Consider the following 21076-nt stretch of genomic DNA (forward strand, 5'->3'; position numbering starts at 1 on the left):
CCAACACCTTGGCTGTCAGTGCTGTTGCACATTGCTCCCCCATCCATTCGACGTGATGCCGCAATCCTTTGGGAATTCCAGAGGATCATGGAAAATAAACATCTTCCCATTCACCAGGGCCTTAACAAAGTCCCCCCCGCCCCAACACCACCTGAAGTTGTGTAGGCCCTTTTGGTCTCACACGTTTAACCTGCAACAATGCAACTTCAAACCTGATGAAGCCTGGAAAGCCGAATCGAGTTCACAAAAAGTTATAAATAAACACCTTATGAAAGAGCTGATGCAGAAGATCTCTGGCTTTGATCTCCCATGAAGTTCATGGGCAACTCTAAACTGTATCTGCACAAACTATGACAGATACGGATACTTGCTGCACAAATGGAAAATTAAAGACTCTCTGGTGTGCGACTGTGATCACCCAGAACAGACCATGGAACATATAAAAACTCAATGCTCAATTCACAAACATGAAGGAGACGTCACAGCAATAGACTCTGCTATTCCAGACACAATTATCTGGCTTAACCATCTAAATGTAAAATTATAGTTGTTGCTCTACATTTACATCAGCCATACAAAGAAGAATATACCTTTTATGTCTCCTAGTTTGTTTTAATGCTATATTTTAATATTATGTTGTAAAAGATGTACTGTTATTGCAATTTGTGCTTTGCATAAGGTATTTAACAGAAATTTTAGTTGCCAGTTGTAAATGCCATAAATGGCAGGTCATAGGGCAATTTTGGTCAAAAGGCAAAAGAGCATCTTCTCAAAGAACAGGACACTTCCCCTTGTACAAGACCCACTAGTCTGGTTTACATATGATCTTTGTCTCAAGAAAACAAACTTTTTAAAGAGTTTTATGTTTTAGAGAAAGACCTGGTAGCGCAAAAAAATGAGGATTTTTTTCCCAGGTTATTCCAAAGAGAAGTATAGGGATGTGTTATCAGAGCTATAAACTAAGACACAGAAGTGGGCTTTTTCTTTAGACCCGCCTCTGTTTTGCAAGAAAAAACATCAGTTAAAACACCTACAAAATTCATACTGAAATACATTTCTTTTACAAAAAGAAAAGGAGTACTTGTGGCACCTTAGAGACTGTAACGAAAGTGATCAGGTAAGGTGAGCTATTACCAGCAGGAGAGCGGGGGAGAGGGGGGAACCTTTTGTAGTGATAATCAAGGTGGGCCATTTCCATCAGTTGACAAGAACGTCTGAGGAACGATGTCTCATTGGAGTCTTCAAAAAAACAGACTCCAACGAGAGACTGCTGAATTGGAATTTAATTTGCAAACTGGATACAATTAACTCAGGCTTGAATAAAGACTGGGAGGGGATGGGTCATTACACAAAGTAAAACTATTTCCCCATGTTTATTTCCCGCCCCTCCACTGCTGTTCCTCTGCTGCTGGTAATAGCTCACCTTACCTGATCACTTTTGTTACAGTCTGTATGGTAACACCCATTGTTTCATGTTCTCTGTGTGTGTAAAGCTCCCCACTGTATTTTCCACTGAATGCATCCGATGAAGTGAGCTGTAGCTCACGAAAGCTTATGCTCAAATAAATTGGTTAGTCTCTAAGGTGCCACAAGTACTCCTTTTCTTTTTGGATACAGACTAACACGGCTGCTACTCTGAAACATTTCTTTTACAAACACTCTAAAGTTTTCATTCTTCAAACTAAGAAAACAATGATGGTTGAAAATGTTGGTTCCTCTTAGCTGAGGCTTGCTTACACAATGAGTGGTGCAATAGAGGGGTGTGAATTCTAGTACACACTAAAATTTCCTAGTGTGCTTTAATGTAGCACTGTTTGAAATGGGACTACATTAACGCGCACTAGGGACCATTTAGTACACGCCAGCAAATCCACACAGGCCAGTTAGTGTGCAACACACTAGTGCACACTTGAATTTATATCCCCCTAGTGCAGGTCCACACACCATGAAGACAAGCCCTAACTCATTTGGAACAACCCTCTTTTTTATTCCTTAAATACTTAAATTGCTAAGCTTATTTTGAAATGCATATTTGCAAATATTTTGTATCAAAGCTTCTAATGATATGTAAATAATAAAAGGCAGTATGTACCAACTTTGAATCTAATGACCATGCGGACTGGTTGCTAACTACAAGAAGCCATGTAAGTATAGAATACTTATATTAATTGGGAAAATAACTAGTTATTTGACAATGCTTAAGCAACTCCTTCACCCAACTCAGAAAGAAAATCACCTCTCCAAGACTGTTAAGAAAAGACAATGACTTATTTAATGACTATTCTAGTCTGAAGACAGAAATTCAATTTATATTAGATACTAAAAAAGCTGAAGAAATAGCTCAGAAAATGGACTAAATAAAGGAAAGCATTAAAACTCTTAACTTTAAAAATGTTCTGATAACTTCCTGCCACAGAGACAAAAGCAATATAACTATCAAATTAAGATAAATTTATAATCCTAATGCATATGCATTAATGGGCTACATAAGCTCCTAATGACAGGTTTCAGAGTAACAGCCGTGTTAGTCTGTATTCGCAAAAAGAAAAGGAGTACTTGTGGCACCTTAGAGACTAACCAATTTATTTGAGCATGAGCTTTCATGAGCTACAGCTCCTAAGGATACTGCACAAAGATACTGAGCAAACATAAGAATGAAAACAACTAATTTAAATCCAGCCAAGCCCTAAAAATAGGTATGTCTTGCACCACCAGCAAAATTATGAAAGCAGAGTATAAAAATCTCTATAGTAAGCAAGCAAGCAGTATGCACTTTGCTCCCATCCTCAACTTTACAGCAGTCACAGCTCATCTGGCAAGCAAACAGCAACTGCCACTATTTTGGCAACTGCCAAATTAAGACAGCCAATAAAAGAACAGTCACTGAGCCGCATCAAGAAAAAGCGACCCTCCCCCCCAGTTCAGAAACATCCCCAGGTCTTCAACATGAATTGGTGAGATGGAAATTAACCATAGCATTGTCAAGGAATTAGATCTGAATTTTCTTGTAATAATTTTAATGGGATATTGAAATACTATTTTAATTTAAGATATTAACAACTTCTCCTGTTAAAATACCAAATGGTTAGACCAGGTAATCCTAGTTAGGTCTAATATTGGTAAAGAGAGAGAACTAATGGGATTTAATTCGGATTACAGTTCTTAATGTTAATTAATTTTTACTCACCTTTGCCCATTTATAAACTGTTTAGGTTATATATGGTAAACCAAATAGGACTCACCTACCCTTAAACAAAATTATTTTTCTGATCTATAAACTGTTTTAGTTACTCAAGATACACTATGACTGGACTCTCTACTAATTTTGGAAATAATATACTTTGGTCTTAACTTCCAAAGAGAGAAGTGCCTCCACCAGAGGCAGGCCCAATCTTAAAGATGTAATCTCTGTCAAAAGCTTTCCACAGAGACACATACAGAAGAGACTGCAATTTAAGTAAGCATTATTTATCATTTATGTTCTGTTTGCTTTGGTTTCTGTGGTTCCTTTCTTTAAAGATAAAATACCCACAGTTAATTATTGTGATGATTTGCTTGTTTTTAACCATGGTGTCCCCTAAGAGCCCCATATGCCTGAAATAGCAGGAATCACATTCCTGAACTGGCATTCAGAGATTGAGTTTATTATGAGCTGACCCACCATTTCTTTTTTCTCTAGACATTTTAGTCCTTTTTTGGATAAAATTACTTGGTGTCTAGCAACTTTAAAAAAAACACTTTCACTCTCACAGGTGGCAGGGAGAGAAGAGGGACACCAGCTAGTTCATATTCCTTGTTCTGTGGTTTTCTGCTGAAGTATATTTGCAATCAGTTGATCTTTTTCAGATGCCAGGAATATTACATTACTGCACGGTGACTTCTTTGAAGTGCAGCGTGCCTAGCACCTCCTGGGACTAGCCATGGGAACTGGCAGGAAGCGGAGTGCATCTAGATAGGATCTATTCCATGCAATTGAATGAGGGGATGAAAAAAAAACTGAGAACTTCTGCCACTTACCAAGCTATACATTCAGCTATTCAGGATTTCCTCCTGAATGATTTTTCTAGAACTGCCCCCTTTTTTTTTTTAAAAAATAATACAGTAGATAAATCTTTTGCAATAAAGTAAAAAGGACCAACCAGCCTACAGTTCCTGTTCAGATTTTTATCTGGAAAAAACCCACTATAGTTAAGACGGATGAACAATTTGAACTTGATTCTTCATTTACATATACAGATGTGCATCACTGTGTAGCTTATAAAATAAACTACTATGTTTGTGCACACATGCAAAATAGCAGAGGTTATTGAATGCTCTTTAATGCGTACCTGGATATCTACTAGCAGGATTGAGAATGTGGCAATTCTTAACGTCTTTATAAAATCCTTTTTATACCATGCCACATCAATGATAGAGACAGATGTTGCTATTACTGTCTTCTATACAAAAACCTAATTAAAGTAGTTGAATTTATATCAAAATTGTGCATTCAGACTCTTATGCTGACTTCACAAATGAGAATTCTTACATTTTAGTTTGTTCTTGGCTTCTTCAGTTCAACACAGAAGACTTCCTTATATTGTCTGACAGGTAGGATTTGCACTTGACTTTAAGCCTTGAATGCATAAACTGGAATCTTGAGTAGGAGCAGTGAGGTTATATTACCTCTGTATTTCACATGGTGTGACTGCTGCTGGAACACCATGTTGAATTCTGGTGTCCACAATTCTAGAAGGATGTTGATAAATTGGAGAGGATTCAGAGAAGAGCCACAAGAATGATTACAGCATCAGAAAACATGTTTTGCAATAATAGTGTCATGGAACACTGTTTAGCTTAACAGAGAGAAGGTCAAGGGGTGACTTGATTACAGTTTGAAGTACCTACACGAAGAACAAATATTTAATAATGGGCTCTTCAGTCAAGCAGAGAAAGGTATAACATGATCCAATGTCTGGAAGTTGAAGCTAGACAAATTCAGACTGGAAATAAGGTGTAAATTTTTAAAAGGGAGAGTAATTAACCACTGGCACATCACATTGGATTCTCAATCACTGACTGGATGTTTTGCTAAAAGATATGCTCTAGAAATTATTTCCGGGAATTTCCATGACCTATGTTATACAGGAGCACAATGGTTCCTTCTGGCCTGGTATATGAATTTAAGATCTCTTATTGTTTTCACAGATTTTTTTTTAACGCCAGAATGGACATTAGATCATCTAGTCTGACTTTCTGTGTAACAGGCCAGGTGCAACAACATTCTCTTCCCTGACTAAAATTTCTATAGCTAATATTATGATGTTAAGTAAAATCTTACTTTCCACTAAACTTCTATAGGATTGTCTACATGAATATTTAGTTTGCAACAAACTGGGATGCAAGTCTATTCCATCCAGCCGGATGTGCATTAAGGTGTCCATATGAACCTGGCTGCAATGCACTAAAAGTTCTGTAGTGCGCTTCGATCTACCCCACTTTGAAATGGCACTAGATCAAAGTGCACTAAGGAACTGTTAGTGTGGGTTAGGAAGGTCCACAGAAATAGTTAGTGTGCAACAGACTAGTGTGGGGTTGATTCACACTCCAGATTGCCACAAACTAAACTTAAAAGAAACTCAAAAAAGTTTACTTGTTGAAACCAGTATTCTTTTTACAGTATGGATAAATTCTTCCAAGTTCAAGAAATGAAGATTCAGAAAAATTAACAGGTAAAAATTCACATTTCTGCAGTCATAAGTTTATCAACTCAGAACGAATGGGATTTGTACAGGAGCCCTCTATTAGAAAAAAAAATCGTAACTGTATATCAATGTCAGGAGGAGAAAGCATTATTTAGAAAAATGTCATGGAAAAAACTATGAACCCAATTCTCCACTCTGCTATACCAGTTTAATGCAGTGAAGTTACTCCACATTTACATTAGCGTAAATGAGTAGAGAATCATAAGGCTCTATGTTTGCTTGATACACCAAAGGACTCTGTATGCCCTGCATCCACTGCAATAAAAGAGGGTGTTCTACAATTCTTTATGAAGATGTGGAGAAAATATTACTCTGCTGCTTGGTAAATCCTTTCCCTCCTCTCATTCAAGAAGGAATGCCTCTTGCAGAATGAGCCTATATATGGTCTGGACTCAGAACACCTTTGGGCTTTTTAAGGGTCATATGTTTCCCAATCCAGTATTCTCTCATAACTTGGGACCGAACAATAAAACAAAAAGGCAATCATATTTCCTAAACCAAACATAGAAACGTTCATAATACCGATTCCTTTCTGGGTTGTTCAGAGCCTTAGACCAGAAAGATGGAAGGGAGAATTCTTGATTGGCATGGGACTGCTTTAAAAGTGTTGAAGGAAGGTAAGGTAGAGAGAACAAGATAATATGTAGAAAAAGTTAGCACCAGAGAAGAGACAAGGAGACTTTGAATAGTAAGTCACTCTCTGTGATGATCTGTGTAATCTGATTGCTAAGCATACCATGTTGCATGCCATCTAGATTTTCCCTGGGAGAGGGAAGACTTTCCCTGCTTTAGAACTAAATTAGGCTTGGATTCCCAGCAGCTAAATCAAGGTCTGAATTGACTGAACAGTGCTTTTCAGATGGTGTCGTGGGGTAGGTACATCCCGTCATTGGGTGTGACGGTAGGTACATTGGGTGTGGGGTAGGTACATCCCGTCATTGGGTTGTTGGGTCATGTAGAGTTAAAAAGAAGGGCGGAGGTGATTCTGCAGTCGGTTACATCCTACGCTGATGAGCCTTACTGTAACATGGGGTAGTACTGCCTAGTGACTAGAGTCAATAAACAGCCCTTCCCGTCAGGGCAGTGTGGCTCAATGGCCAGAGTCAGTGAGCAGCCCTTCCTGCAAGGGCAGTGTAGACCAATGGCCAGAGTCAGTAAAGTAGCCCACTTCTGTGAGGCTGTGCGGCCTGTTGGCGGAGTGGGGCACCACTCAGGAGGGTGTGGCATCCTGGGCCCTCCCTGCTCCTCCGAGCCCCAGCCCAGGGCCCTGGCAGTAGTGGGGGAGCTGACCACCAAGTCAGCAGGGATTCTCCCGAAACATGCTGACTGGTCTCCCGGTTCACTCACTGGCAAAGGAGTTGGAGTCCCCTGGGCCGCTTCTTACCCTTTCCCCCACGTCGAAACTCCCGGTTTCCCCAGGTCTCTGTGGTCCTCAAATGGCCGAGCTCCCATCGGTCCCATCCCTTCTCTGGACTTGTCGGGCAGCCTGGAGTCTCCAGTCAGGAACTCTGTGAGCCCGTAGTCCCAAGGTTGGGACTTGTAGCAACTCCCTGCAGGGAGCTTTCAGCCTGAGTCCTTCCCGGTCAGTAGTTTCTCCAGATTGAGCTGGGCTGCTACCTTTTATATGTTGCCTCCAGGCCGAGTATGACCAGCAGGGTTGGAGGGGCGGGGCTTCCTCAGCTTGCAAAGCAGAGTTAACCCTTTTGGCGCTGGTGTGGGATAGGTATGCCCTGTCACAGATGGTTAAGTAATTGAACAGAAGGTGCCACTTTTCAACTGCATTTGACAGCTCTCCTGCCTGATTCAACTGATGGAACCAAAATCAGAAAATCTTACAAGTGGTAGAGAAATACAATTTTGTTCTTCCTTGGTTTTGCTGCAATGATGACCATGATCTTTGAGAAAAAAACATGGCACTTTCCTAATCTGAAGGGCCTGCCACTGTACTATAAAATTCCCCAATGGAAAAAAGATGATTACTAACATTCTGTAACCGTTGCACTTTGAGATGTGTTGCTCATGTGAATTCCAGTGTAGCTGTGCGCGTGCTGCATGCACCGCCGGTGGAAAGTTTTTTCCTCAGTGGCATCCATTGGGTCAGCTCTGGTGCCTCCTGGAGTTGTGCCCTCATGGCGCTGTACATACGGATCTACCATCCTGCTGACTCTTCAGTTCCTTCTTGACGGCTAACTCTGACAGAGGAATAGGAGGGCAGGTTTTGGAATGCACATGAGCAACAAATCTCAAAGAACAACAGTTAGAGAAGGTTAGTAACCATCTTTTCTTCTTTGAGTGCTCGCTCATGTCCATTCCAATGTAGGTGACTCCCAAAGATGTAGGAGGTGGGTTCAGAGTTCAACAACAAGCAGACTCTAGCACTGCTCTGCCAAATCCAGCATCGTCTCTGGCCTGCTGCATGATAGCATAGTGAGTTGCAAAGACGTGGACATATTGCTGCTCTGCAGATATCATGGATGAGAACCTGTGCCACAAATGCGGCTGAAGACGCTTCTTCACCCTTGTGGAATGTGCCATCAGGGCTGGAGCAGGGACTTTTGCCAGGTCGTAGCATGCGTGGATACAAGAAGTGATCCACAATGAAATTCTCTGGACTGAGACTGGAAGGCCTTTCATCCTGTCAGCCACTGCCATTAAGAGATGAGTAGTCTTCCTAAACGATTTGGTTCTTTTTATGTAGAAAGCCAGTGCTCTCCTGACATCTAACAAGTGGAGACTCTGCTCCTGGCTACTGGTGTGCGGTCTTAGGTACAAGACTGGGAGAAAAATGTCCTGGTTATTGTGGAACTGTGCTGGCTGGGTGAGGGCACAGCTGGACCTTATCCTTGAAGAAAGCTGTGTATGGGGGCTCTGATGTGAGGGCCCTAATCACTGAAACCCTCCTGTCTGACGTGATGGCCATGAGGAAGGCCCTCCATGACAAGAGCATGTTGCCAAGGGCTTGAATGGGGGTCCCATGAATCTTGATAGTACCAAGGTAAGGTCCCAGGGAGGGATCAGCTGCCACACTTGTGGGTACAGCCCGTCCAGTCCCTTAAGAAAGTGGCTACAGAGTGACTTAGAAAAAAATAGACCTGCCGTTCACCGCTGGGTGAAAAGCTGAAATTGCTGCCAGGTGTACTCTAATTGAAGATACCAATAGCCCTTGCTGTTTCAGATGTAGCAAACAGCTCAGAATACACGGTGCTGATGTTTGAGAGGGAGAGACGTCTTTCTGCACTAAACAGATTGAGAACTTTTTCCATATGGCCAGGTACGTGGTCATGGTGAGTAGCTTTCTGCTCCGTAAATGAACTTATTGAACCGGACCTGAGCATGTTACCTCCAAGGGATTCAGCATGAAGCTTCCAGACTCTTAGATGGAGGGACTCGAGGTTTGGATGATGTAAGTGTCTGTGATCCTGAGAGATTAGATCCAGAAATGGAGGTAGGGTGATTGGTGTTTCCACCAAGAAGTCCAGAAGAGTGGTGAACCAGTGCTGATGTGGCCAGGCCGGCACTATCAGGATCAGGCTCGCTCTTTCCATTCTGGCCTTCAGCAGGACCTTGTGTATGAGCAGAATGGGAGGGAATGCATAGAAGAGATGTTCCTTCCAAGGGAGAAGAAACGTGTCTGTGATCGAGCCCAGTGATTCTGAAAGGAACAGAACTGCAGACACTTTCTGTTGCGCTTCTTTGCAAACAGGTCTATCCAGGGATTTCCCCACCTCTGGAACATGGCCCTCACAACATCCGGGCGAATGGACCACTTGTGATTAGAGAAGGATCTTCTGAGACAATCCATTAACTTGTTCTGGGCCATTGGAAGATAAGAAGTTTCAAGGTGGATCGAGTGGGTTATGCAGAATTCCCAGAGGCGGAGGCCTTCCTGGCATAGGTGAGAGGAGCACACTCCACCCTGTCTGATTATACAGAACATCGCTGTCATGTTGTCTGTAAGCACCGACATACACTTGCTTTCCAGGTGGGGCTGGAACGTTTGGCAGGCAAGGCACACTGCTCTGAGTTCTGTCACACTGATGTGTAGCAAGAGCTCCTCCTGGGACCAGAGGCCTTGTGTCCTGAGGATCCACAGGTAAGCTCTCCAACCCAGTGTGGAAACATTGGTGACTAGAGACATCGACAGCTGAGGTTTCGTGAATGGAACGCCTGTGCATACTACCCCCGGATCCAACCACCGTAAGAGGGAGGCAATCACCGAGGGGGGAATTGTGACCATCCTGTCTAAGCAGTCCTCACCTAGTTGGTACCCTGATACTAGCCAGGCCTGAAGAGGTTTGAGTTGCAACCTCGTGTGCTTCACCATCTACATGCATGACACCATATGCCCCAAGAGCTTCGGGCAGTTTCTTGCCATGGTGATGGATTGTTTTCTGAGGCTCTCTACGATTGAGCTTAGAGCCTGGCATCCAGTAGAAAGGCTCTGACTTGGACTGAGTCAAGGACTGCCCCTATGAATTCTATCCTCTGGATGTGAGAAAGAATCCATTTCTGCATGTTTAACAACAGCCCAAACTTCTGGAAGGTTGACAGTATCAGTCGTATGTCTGCCTTCACCTGAGCCCTGGTCCGATCTCTGATCAACCAGTCGTTGAGGTCAGGGTACACCTGCACTCTGTTTTCTTAGGAAGGCCACGACCACTGCCATGGACTTCCTGAAAACCCGAGTGGCTGCTGACAGGCCGAATGGAAGTACTGTGAATTGGTAGTGTACTTGACCCACAATGAAACGAAGGCATCTTCTATGGCCTTGGAAGACTGAAATATGAAATACTCAACCTTTAAGTTGAGTGCGGCATACCAGTCTCCTGGATCCAGAGAGGGGATAATGGAAGTCAAGGAGACCCTGTGGAACTTTAGCTTCTTCATGAATTTGTTGCGGTTTTGCAGGTCCAGTATGGGTCTGAGTCCGCCATTGGCCTTCATGATTAGAAAATATCGGGAGTAAAACCCCTGCCCTTTAGCTCTGGAGGAACCTCCTCTACCGCTCCCATTTGCAGGAGCTTTTGCGCACTTCTTGAATCAGAGAAGGCTCCCTGAACAGGGAGGTGAAGAGAGAGTGGGAAGGACGGGAAAAACTGAACTGCAGAGTGGATCCCAGTCGTATAATGTGTATCACCCTGCGATCTGAGGTGATTTGGGCTCATTCCCAATGGAAATGGGATAGCTGGTCAACATAAATTGGGGAGGTTGGATCCAGACACTGTCCTGGTATGGCAACCTTGGGCACATCCTCAGAAGGCCTGTTTAGAATTGTCTGGCAGGCCCTGGTCTGTGAACCAACAAGGGTTTGGAAGGAGGCCTCTTCTTGTAGCTCCTGCCCTGCCTCCTATTATAATCCTGCCTCGACTGAGGCTGGTAGAAATGAGGCAGAGACTGAGGCATAAAATTCTTTCTCAATGGGTCCGGTGTGTGCAGTCCCAGAGACTTCCCAGAAACTGGCCCTGGAGTCTTTCAAGCTGTGGAGCTTGGAGTCTGTCTGCTCCGAAAAGAGTGCCGTGCCCTCAAATGGAAGGTCCTGGATAGTTTGCCGCACTTCATGTGGGAGACTTGAGGCCTGCAGCTACAAGCTTCTTCTCATAGCCACAGCCAAAACCATGATCCGAGCAGCTGAGTTGGCCACATCCAGTGCTGCTTGCGCCACTGCTCTGCCTTCCTTGACTTGAACCAAGAACTGAGCCCTGAATTCCTGTGGCAGCAACTCATTAAATTTTGTTATTGTGCCCTAGGAGTTAAAGTCATAATAGCTAAGGAGCACCTGCTGGTTGGCAATATGAAGTTGGAGCCTCCTTCGAGTAGATTTTTCTGCCAAAGAGGTCCAGATTCTTGGCATCCTTACCCTTGGGGGGGTAGGCCTCTGGTGCCCCTGCTTCTCCCACTAACGATCTTGGAGGAAGATCAGTATATAGTTAGTCAAAGCCCTTCCGTGGTACAAAATATTTCCTCTCCACCCTTTTTGACATGGGTTGAAAGGAGGCAGGAGTCTGCCACAGTGCCTTACCAGGCTCCAGAATGGCACTATCCAGAGGCAAAGCTACCCGTGAGGTGACTGAAGGAGTCAAGATGTCCACTAGGGCATGGGAGGTCTCTGCAATCTTCTCCACCTGGATCATAGAATCATAGAATCATAGAATATCAGGGTTGGAAGGGACCCCAGAAGGTCATCTAGTCCAACCCCCTGCTCAAAGCAGGACCAATTCCCAGTTAAATCATCCCAGCCAGGGCTTTGTCAAGCCTGACCTTAAAAACCTCTAAGGAAGGAGATTCTACCACCTCCCTAGGTAACGCATTCCAGTGTTTCACCACCCTCTTAGTGAAAAAGTTTTTCCTAATATCCAATCTAAACCTCCCCCACTGCAACTTGAGACCATTACTCCTCGTTCTGTCATCTGCTACCATTGAGAACAGTCTAGAGCCATCCTCTTTGGAACCCCCTTTCAGGTAGTTGAAAGCAGCTATCAAATCCCCCCTCATTCTTCTCTTCTGCAGGCTAAACAATCCCAGCTCCCTCAGCCTCTCCTCATAACTCATGTGTTCCAGTCCCCTAATCATTTTTGTTGCCCTTCGCTGGACTCTCTCCAATTTATCCACATCCTTCTTGAAGTGTGGGGCCCAAAACTGGACACAGTACTCCACATGAGGCCTCACCAATGTCGAATAGAGGGGAACGATCACGTCCCTCGATCTGCTCGCTATGCCCCTACTTATACATCCCAAAATGCCATTGGCCTTCTTGGCAACAAGGGCACACTGCTGACTCATATCCAGCTTCTCGTCCACTGTCACCCCTAGGTCCTTTTCTGCAGAACTGCTGCCTAGCCATTCGGTCCCTAGTCTGTAGCTGTGCATTGGGTTCTTCCGTCCTAAGTGCAGGACCCTGCACTTATCCTTATTGAACCTCATCAGATTCCTTTTGGCCCAATCTTCCAATTGGTCTAGGTCCTTCTGTATCCTATCCCTCCCCTCCAGCGTATCTACCACTCCTCCCAGTTTAGTATCATCCGCAAATTTGCTGAGAGTGCAATCCACACCATCCTCCAGATCATTTATGAAGATATTGAATAAAACCGGCCCCAGGACCGACCCCTGGGGCACTCCACTTGATACCGGCTGCCAACTAGACATGGAGCCATTGATCACTACCCGTTGAGCCCGACAATTTAGCCAGCTTTCTACCCACCTTATGGTGCATTCATCCAGCCCATACTTCCTTAACTTGCTGACAAGAATACTATGGGAGACCGTGTCAAAAGCTTTGCTAAAGTCAAGAAACAATACATCCACTGCTTTCCCTTCATCCACAGAACCAGTAATCTCATCATAAAAGGCAATTAGATTAGTCAGGCATGACCTTCCCTTGGTGAATCCATGCTGGCTGTTCCTGATCACTTTCCTCTCATGCAAGTGCTTCAGGATTGATTCTTTGAGGACCTGCTCCATGATTTTTCCAGGGACTGAGGTGAGGCTGACTGGCCTGTAGTTCCCAGGATCTTCCTTCTTCCCTTTTTTAAAGATTGGCACTACATTAGCCTTTTTCCAGTCATCCGGGACTTCCCCGGTTCGCCACGAGTTTTCAAAGATAATGGCCAGTGGCTCTGCAATCACAGCCGCCAATTCCTTCAGCACTCTCGGATGCAACTCGTCCGGCCCCATGGACTTGTGCACGTCCAGCTTTTCTAAATAGTCCCTAACCGCCTCTATCTCCACAGAGGGCTGGCCATCTCTTCCGCATTTTGTGATGCCCAGCGCAGCAGTCTGGGAGCTGACCTTGTTAGTGAAAACAGAGGCAAAAAAAGCATTGAGTACATTAGCTTTTTCCACATCCTCTGTCACTAGGTTGCCTCCCTCATTCAGTAAGGGGCCCACACATTCCTTGGCTTTCTTCTTGTTGCCAACATACCTGAAGAAACCCTTCTTGTTACTCTTGACATCTCTGGCTAGCTGCAGCTCCAGGTGCGATTTGGCCCTCCTGATAACATTCCTACATGCCCGAGCAATATTTTTATACTCTTCCCTGGTCATATGTCCAACCTTCCACTTCTTGTAAGCTTCTTTTTTATGTTTAAGATCCGCTAGGATTTCACCATTAAGCCAAGTTGGTCGCCTGCCATATTTACTATTCTTTCGACTCATCGGGATGGTTTGTCCCTGTAACCTCAACAGGGATTCCTTGAAATACAGCCAGCTCTCCTGGACTCCTTTCCCCTTCAAGTTAGTCCCCCAGGGGATCCTGGCCATCCGTTCCCTGAGGGAGTCGAAGTCTGCTTTCCTGAAGTCCAGGGTCCGTATCCTGCTGCTTACCTTTGTTCCCTGCGTCAGGATCCTGAACTCAACCAACTCATGGTCACTGCCTCCCAGATTCCCATCCACTTTTGCTTCCCCCACTAATTCTACCCGGTTTGTGAGCAGCAGGTCAAGAAAAGCACCCCCCCTAGTTGGCTCCTCTAGCACTTGCGCCAGGAAATTGTCCCCTACGCTTTCCAAAAACTTCCTGGATTGTCTATGCACCGCTGTATTGCTCTCCCAGCAGATATCAGGAAAATTAAAGTCACCCATGAGAATCAGGGCATGCGATCTAGTAGCTTCCGTGAGCTGCCGGAAGAAAGCCTCATCCACCTCATCCCCCTGGTCCGGTGGTCTATAGCAGACTCCCACCACTACATCACTCTTGTTGCACACACTTCTAAACTTAATCCAGAGACACTCAGGTTTTTCTGCAGTTTCGTACCGGAGCTCTGAGCAGTCATACTGCTCCCTTACATACAGTGCTACTCCCCCACCTTTTCTGCCCTGCCTGTCCTTCCTGAACAGTTTATAACCATCCATGACAGTACTCCAGTCATATGAGTTATCCCACCAAGTCTCTGTTATTCCCAGGTTTTGGGCTAACCTCCTTAGTAGATCTTGGTGCACCCTGTGGTCATCCTGTGTGGGTGCAATGGAGGTTCCCACTACCACCTTGTCTGAGGAAGAGGATGCTAGGACTGGCACCAGGCCTTGCTTCTATCCATCAGCACCTAGCACATCCAATGGTGCTGGTCCCTGAGGTATGGTACTGGGCTCAGTACCTGGGCCCTGTTCCTGTACCGCAGAAGGAGGTGGTGAGGCTCTACCCCCTGATGCAACAGAGTATGACCTCCTTGACTGAGATCCTTGGGTCTTACGAAAAGTGAAACGAGTCCAAAATAGCCATTACAGGCATCAGTGTGTGCCAGCCAGGCCACTGGTGGAACCCCCCTGGCCCAAATCGGCCATTGGGTACCGGTGGTCAGACCGGTGTCGGCTCCTGTGGGAGCTGTAGGATTTCGGCTTTGAATCTGAGGGTCAGGATTTACTCCCCAATGACTATGGGGGAGCGGTGCCAGATGGCATCAGCGAGTGGTGCCGAAAGGGGGTGACTGGTGCTGCGGCATCAATTGCTGCTTTACCCGTTGACGGCACCTGGGGTCTCAGTGCCTTAGCTGCTCGTGCCTCCAGCACTGATTCATGCCTGGTGTCAGATGGCAGTACCAGCAGGGACATAAGTCCTGTGCTTCCTGGAATGCCTCTAGTATAGATGGAAGTGCCAGTCCCGTGTGCCTATGGCTCTCCCTCCTTTAGTCTCTTTCTTTCTGGCTACAGGGTTTGAACCCTTTACAAATCCTGCAGCGGTCACACAGGTGAGATTCCCCAAAGCACCTGAGGCAAGCAGAGTGGGGGGTCACTAATGGGCATAGGCTTGTGGCAAGCCTCACATGGCTTGAAGCCCTTAGACCGAGGCAAGCCCTGGTGCCAGGGATGGGGGAGAACCCCATTCAGAGGGGTCCTACTTTATTACTACTAACTAATACTAACTATAACAATTAACTACTCATTTTTCAACTATTTACAGGAAAAACAAAGTCCACTGGGGAGAGTACTTGCAAGAGCAAGAATGAGCAGAAGTTCCAGCAACCATGACGGATGGAAAGAAGGAACTGAAAGGGTGGCAGGTCAGCAAATCCCTATATACTGCGCCATGAGGGCATGACTCCAGGGGGCACCAGAGCCAATCTGATGGATACCACTGAGGGAAAAACTTTCTGGCAGCGGTGCACACAGCACACGCACATCTGCACTGGAATGGACATGAGCAAGCACTCACAGAAGAACATAAATATTGGTGAAGGATGAAGTCTACTGTGATATGAAGATACTCATCCTGTAAGATTACTGGTGCTAAAGCTTTTGGATGAACTCCTAATATTACTGATTGGAGGCAAATTATCTACACCTTGTATATTACTGTCTATTTTATAGCTGACCATGATCCCCAAAACTGCATGATTTGTCCTCCACAAAGAGTCATTCTGAACTTGAGATTCTGGGTGCAGGCAAAAACACCTTCTCCTCTCTATTCTACCATTAACTTCAGGGTTAATCTGAGTGGTATCATGGTGAAAAAGAGAATGAACATTTACAGAAATAGTCCTACTGAGGATCTTGGGCAGGACCAGTAAGAGGAAGAAGGATCAGGAATATGTGGCTGCTGCTGAGCATCTTCTGCTTATCTTCTCTGCCAGCTGATCTTCTAGGCTCTCTAGAGTTCCCATCTCAATCCCTTAACCTCTGAGGGAATAGTGAGGGGACGTTCCAGACACCTGTCGTATGATGTCCTTTCCAACAGAACAGGGTCATAACTAGGGAGGGGCGAGAAGGGCAGCTGCTCAGGATACAGTGCTGTCATGGGTGCAGAACTTGGGCAGCGCAGAATTGGGCCCAGCAGCATCAGCCCCCTCCCTGTTCAGGATTAGGCCCAGCAGTGTTGGCTGAAGTCCATGAGCGTAGTTTTTTTGGAGGGGGCTTACCCCTCCCCCCGCCCCAAACAGGGGTCTGGTCCTGGTCCAGAGCTGTTTATTGCTGCCTCTGCAGCTGTACGCCACCTCCTGGGTCCTAGTGCCAGTTGGCTTCCCTTTCTACCTACGCTGGATGCCCTATATGGCCACAATCCTGTTTTCTGTACAAAGGTGAGTGCCCGCAGGCAGGAGGAGAAGCAGGGCAAGGGTGGGGGTGGAAGTGAGGAAGGAAGGGGAATGGGATAGGGCAGAGGAAAGATAATGGGATAGGGAAATGGGGCAAGGAGAGGGGTATGTGGGAGTAGGGGGTGGGGGATGGGGCAGAGGACAGTAGGGAAAGGGGATCATAGAATCATAGAATATCAGGGTTGGAAGGGACCTCAGGAGGTCATCTAGTCCAACCCCCTGCTCAAAGCAGGACCAGTCCCCAATTAAATCATCCCAGCCAGGGCTTTGTCAAGCCTGACCTTAAAAACTTCTAAGGAAGGAGATTCTACCACCTACCTAGGTAATGCATTCCAGTGCTTCACCACCCTCCTAGTGAAGAAGTTTTTCCTAATATCCAACCTAAACCTCCCCCACTGCAATTTGAGACCATTACTCCTTGTCCTGTCCTCTTCTACCACTGAGAATAGTCTAGAACCATCCTCTCTGGAACCACCTCTCAGGTAGTTGAAAGCAGCTATCAAATCTCCTCTCATTCTTCTCTTCTGCAGACTAAACAATCCCAGTTCCCTCAGCCTCTCCTCATAACTCATGTGTTCCAGACCCCTAATAATTTTTGTTGCCCTTTGCTGGACTCTCTCCAATTTATCCACATCCTTCTTGTAGTGTGGGGCCCAAAACTGGACACAGTACTCCAGATGAGGCCTCACCAATGTCGAATAGAGGGGAACGATCACGTCCCTTGATCTGCTCGCTATGCCCCTACTTATACATCCCAAAATGCCATTGGCCTTCTTGGCAACAAGGGCACACTGCTGACTCATATCCAGCTTCTCGTCCACTGTCACCCCAGGTCCTTTTCCGCAGAACTGCTGCCTAGCCATTCGGTCCCAAGTCTGTAGCTGTGCATTGGGTTGTTCCGTCCTAAGTGAAGGACCCTGCACTTATCCTTATTGAACCTCATCAGATTTCTTTTGGCCCAATCCTCCAATTTGTTTAGGTCCCTCTGTATCCTATCCCTGCCCTCCAGTGTATCAACCACTCCTCCCAGTTTAGCATCATCCGCAAATTTGCTGAGAGTGCAATCCACACCATCCTCCAGATCATTTATGAAGATAAATGGGATGGGATGGGGAAGAGAAGGGGCGGGAGAAGCAGGAGCCCTGCAGGCAGTATCCCCGTGGGAGCAGCAGCTAGGGCTCCTCCATTAAGTCAGTCCATCCCCAGCGGGTACCCCTGTCGCAGTTACCCCCTCCAGTGCCCTACAAATACCTTCTCCAAATATCCCTCCCAGCACACAGATACCCCTCCAGGACCCCATCCCCCTTCCCCAGTTAATGTGCTTTATTTGGGAATTTGAAATATGGTAACCCTAGGAGTTGCTCTGTTCTCATGGCCTTGGTTTCTGGAGCTGGCAGGAGCGAATCCACCCTGTCAGCCGCTGCCTGCCCCCAGCCCCTGGGCTGGGCACCAGTCTCACGTGGCTGAGCTCAGGCTGTGTCACTGCTCTCCTTGGCTGCTGGGCTCGCAATGGGTAGTTCTACTCTGTGTGTAGGGAGTGTGGCGAGAGTGACCAGGCTGCAATGGCAGGCCCCTGGGCAGCGAGTGGGCTGTGACCATGCTGCTGTGAGGCAGGGGCCCCAGGGGAATGAGTGCTCCAGGGAAAATCTTATGGCAATCTTATGCACAGTGGCTGGTTAAAGGGGGCATTGCCGGCTGGCACCAAGCTCCTTTGGGGCAGAGGCAAGAGGGTGTCAGGAGCTCGGAGCAGTGCCACCGCTCTGCCTGGGGAGTGCCTGGCTTCGCAGAGGTGGCCTGACTCGGGGAACAGGGCAGGGAAGGCTGCTTGGCAGCCAGCCAGCACTCCGGCTCCCACAGCACAGAGAGCCAGGAGCCTGAGCAGACCGAGCAGCTCCCACCAGCTTCCGATCTGCTGGCCTCTAGTAGAAGGTAACCGTTTTAAAACTGTGGGGTGCATCTCCCTCGGAAGGTGTGCCCCACAGTTTGAAAACCTCTGTGCCAAATGGGAGGCAGAATTCTGGGAGGGAGGGCATGTGGCCAGGCATGTGGCCCTGCATGCCCCCCCCCCACAGCACCTCTAGGGGGAGCAAATATGATTGTTCACCCCAGGTGATAAAATGCTTAGTTACAACTCTGCAACAGAGACCTTCCCCGGCTACAGGAAGCACAAACCTGTCCTGCACTAATGACTGCACTTTTTGGCCATCATCCTTACTTTTCATTTTAGTTTTTTTCCACAGAAAATCTCTTCAGAAACGCAGGAGTACTTCTGATGACAATGTTACAACACTACAACATCCCTTCCCCAATCAGCAGAAAGAGACAAACAAATCTGATAGTCCATTTGAGTAAGGTGCTTATCAGCCACACTGGGGATTAAAGCATGTATTAATTCTCTGTAGAACTCTTAACTGGTATATTTCTCGTATCTATCTTATGTTTTGGAGGAAAGGGACTAAGTTTTCTCTACTACATAACTTAGTTTGGTGAAATGGGAAGTTGTAAAATATATCCCTTCATAATGGAAAAATTGTTCCTAACATACAGATAAGAGACAATAGTTCAGAAAGATTCCAAGCACCTTCTCATTTCTCTTTTGAATATTTATTCCATTTTTCTAACTTTTCTCTACGAGTTTTCTGGATTTTCACTGAACCAGGAATTTTCAAAATATCAAATTTTCAACATTTAGTTTTCCCCCCTCTTTCTGTGCCTTTTTTCCTTTCTGCCACCGAATGAGATAGTGTGCTTGTCTAGATTATTTTCCATTGTTCTTTTTTTCCATTTCTCTCTTTCTAATTTAATTTTTCCTTTTGCCCCCTCTAACTTCTCAAAATCTACTCAACTTTGGAAAAGTTAGAGAAGCAAAAGGAAAAGTAGGAAAGTTCAACTAATCAACCCACCCAACCCCTGAATGTTATTCATATTATTGTATTCTGTGGCAAAGAGGGAAGAAAAGAGGAAGGGGGAGGGGGAGAAACATTTTAAAATTCAAAATGTCAAAATAAAAAAATATTTGGTGAAAACTTAAATTCTTCCACTTAGGACCCTGTAAAACAAACAACTACAAAAATATGAAATTTTTTTTGTGAAATATTTTTCCATTTTCCAGACAACTGATTGTAACATACTTTGTTTTTCCTCAAAAGAGGTGAAGGTGCTAAAACAGCAAAACAAGACAAATGAAAAATACAAATTTAATAAAATTAAAATATTTCATCTCCTAAAATGTCATTTTATCAGGTCAGATGCCAGATCCTCAGTTGCACAAGATTATCTTGCTACCAAGGAGGAGAGGAGATGAACAAAAATGTGTTTAAGCCACCTTTGATTACAACGTGCCCTCAGTATAAACCTGGATCAGCCTGAGATCTGTTCTAAATTATGCTAGCTTGTAATGGCCACCAAAGAGCCCTTACACTGGCCAGGTATTACCAAAGCACAACACACTCCAGTGACACCCCTTCTCAACTGAACCCCACTAAACTGGCCTCTAGGGCACCCAGAGTTGCCTCAAGGGCCAAACTAAGGCAGCTTTCCAGGCCCTCTGTGCTGCTGGAGTAGAACAAATGGGCTGGGAGAGGGACCAAGATCTGTCTAGTACACAATAGTACAGTATGGCACATATGAGGCCAAATTCTCTCTTCAGTGAAACAAGTGCAACTGAAAGGAGACCGAGGATCCCTATGTTTACTGTACAGAATTTTGTAAAAGAAATTATTTTTTGAATAATTTAATTATTTGAGAAACAATATGTAATTATATATGGAAAGACCATGTTAAGAATTGCACATGAAGGCAGAAAATTAAGATTTAACTTTCAACCTTAATTCTATTTCCTGACAATTGAATGCTTGACTTCTCAACATTAATGTCCTATTTCTGTTTGTCTTTTCAACGGAATAATTATTTTGTGTGACAAAGTTCCTCCTCTACCTTGGTGGGTCTTGCGCTTATTGGCGGATTTGCTCGCCTTGGAGCTTCATGGCAGCCCTTAGTTTGGCCGTTTTCGTGAACCCACAGTCCAGGTCAACCCCTCCTGTGTCTGACCAGGAGTTGGGAGGTTTGGGGGTGGGGGGGGGAAACCCGGGCCCGCCCTCTACTCCAGGTTCCAGCCCAGGGCCCTGTGGAATGCAGCTGTCTAGAGTGCCTCCTGGAACAGCTGTGCAACAGCTACAACTCCCTGGGCTACTTCCCCATGGCCTCCTCCAAACACCTTCTTTATCCTCACCATAGGACTTTCCTCCTGGTGTCTGATAATGCTTGTACTCCTCAGTCCTCCAACAGTATGCGTCCTCACTCGCAGCTCCTAGC

General features: G+C 45.6%; 1 protein-coding gene across 10 annotated transcripts in view; it reads right to left on the minus strand.

Moving 5' to 3' along the window:
- Window positions 1-21076, minus strand: part of CPNE8 (copine 8) — a 296010-nt gene that overhangs the window by 46021 nt on the left and 228913 nt on the right. The window lies entirely within an intron of this gene.

Source organism: Lepidochelys kempii, chromosome 1 (genome assembly GCF_965140265.1).
Source record: "Lepidochelys kempii isolate rLepKem1 chromosome 1, rLepKem1.hap2, whole genome shotgun sequence".
Taxonomy (NCBI): Eukaryota; Metazoa; Chordata; order Testudines; family Cheloniidae; genus Lepidochelys; species Lepidochelys kempii.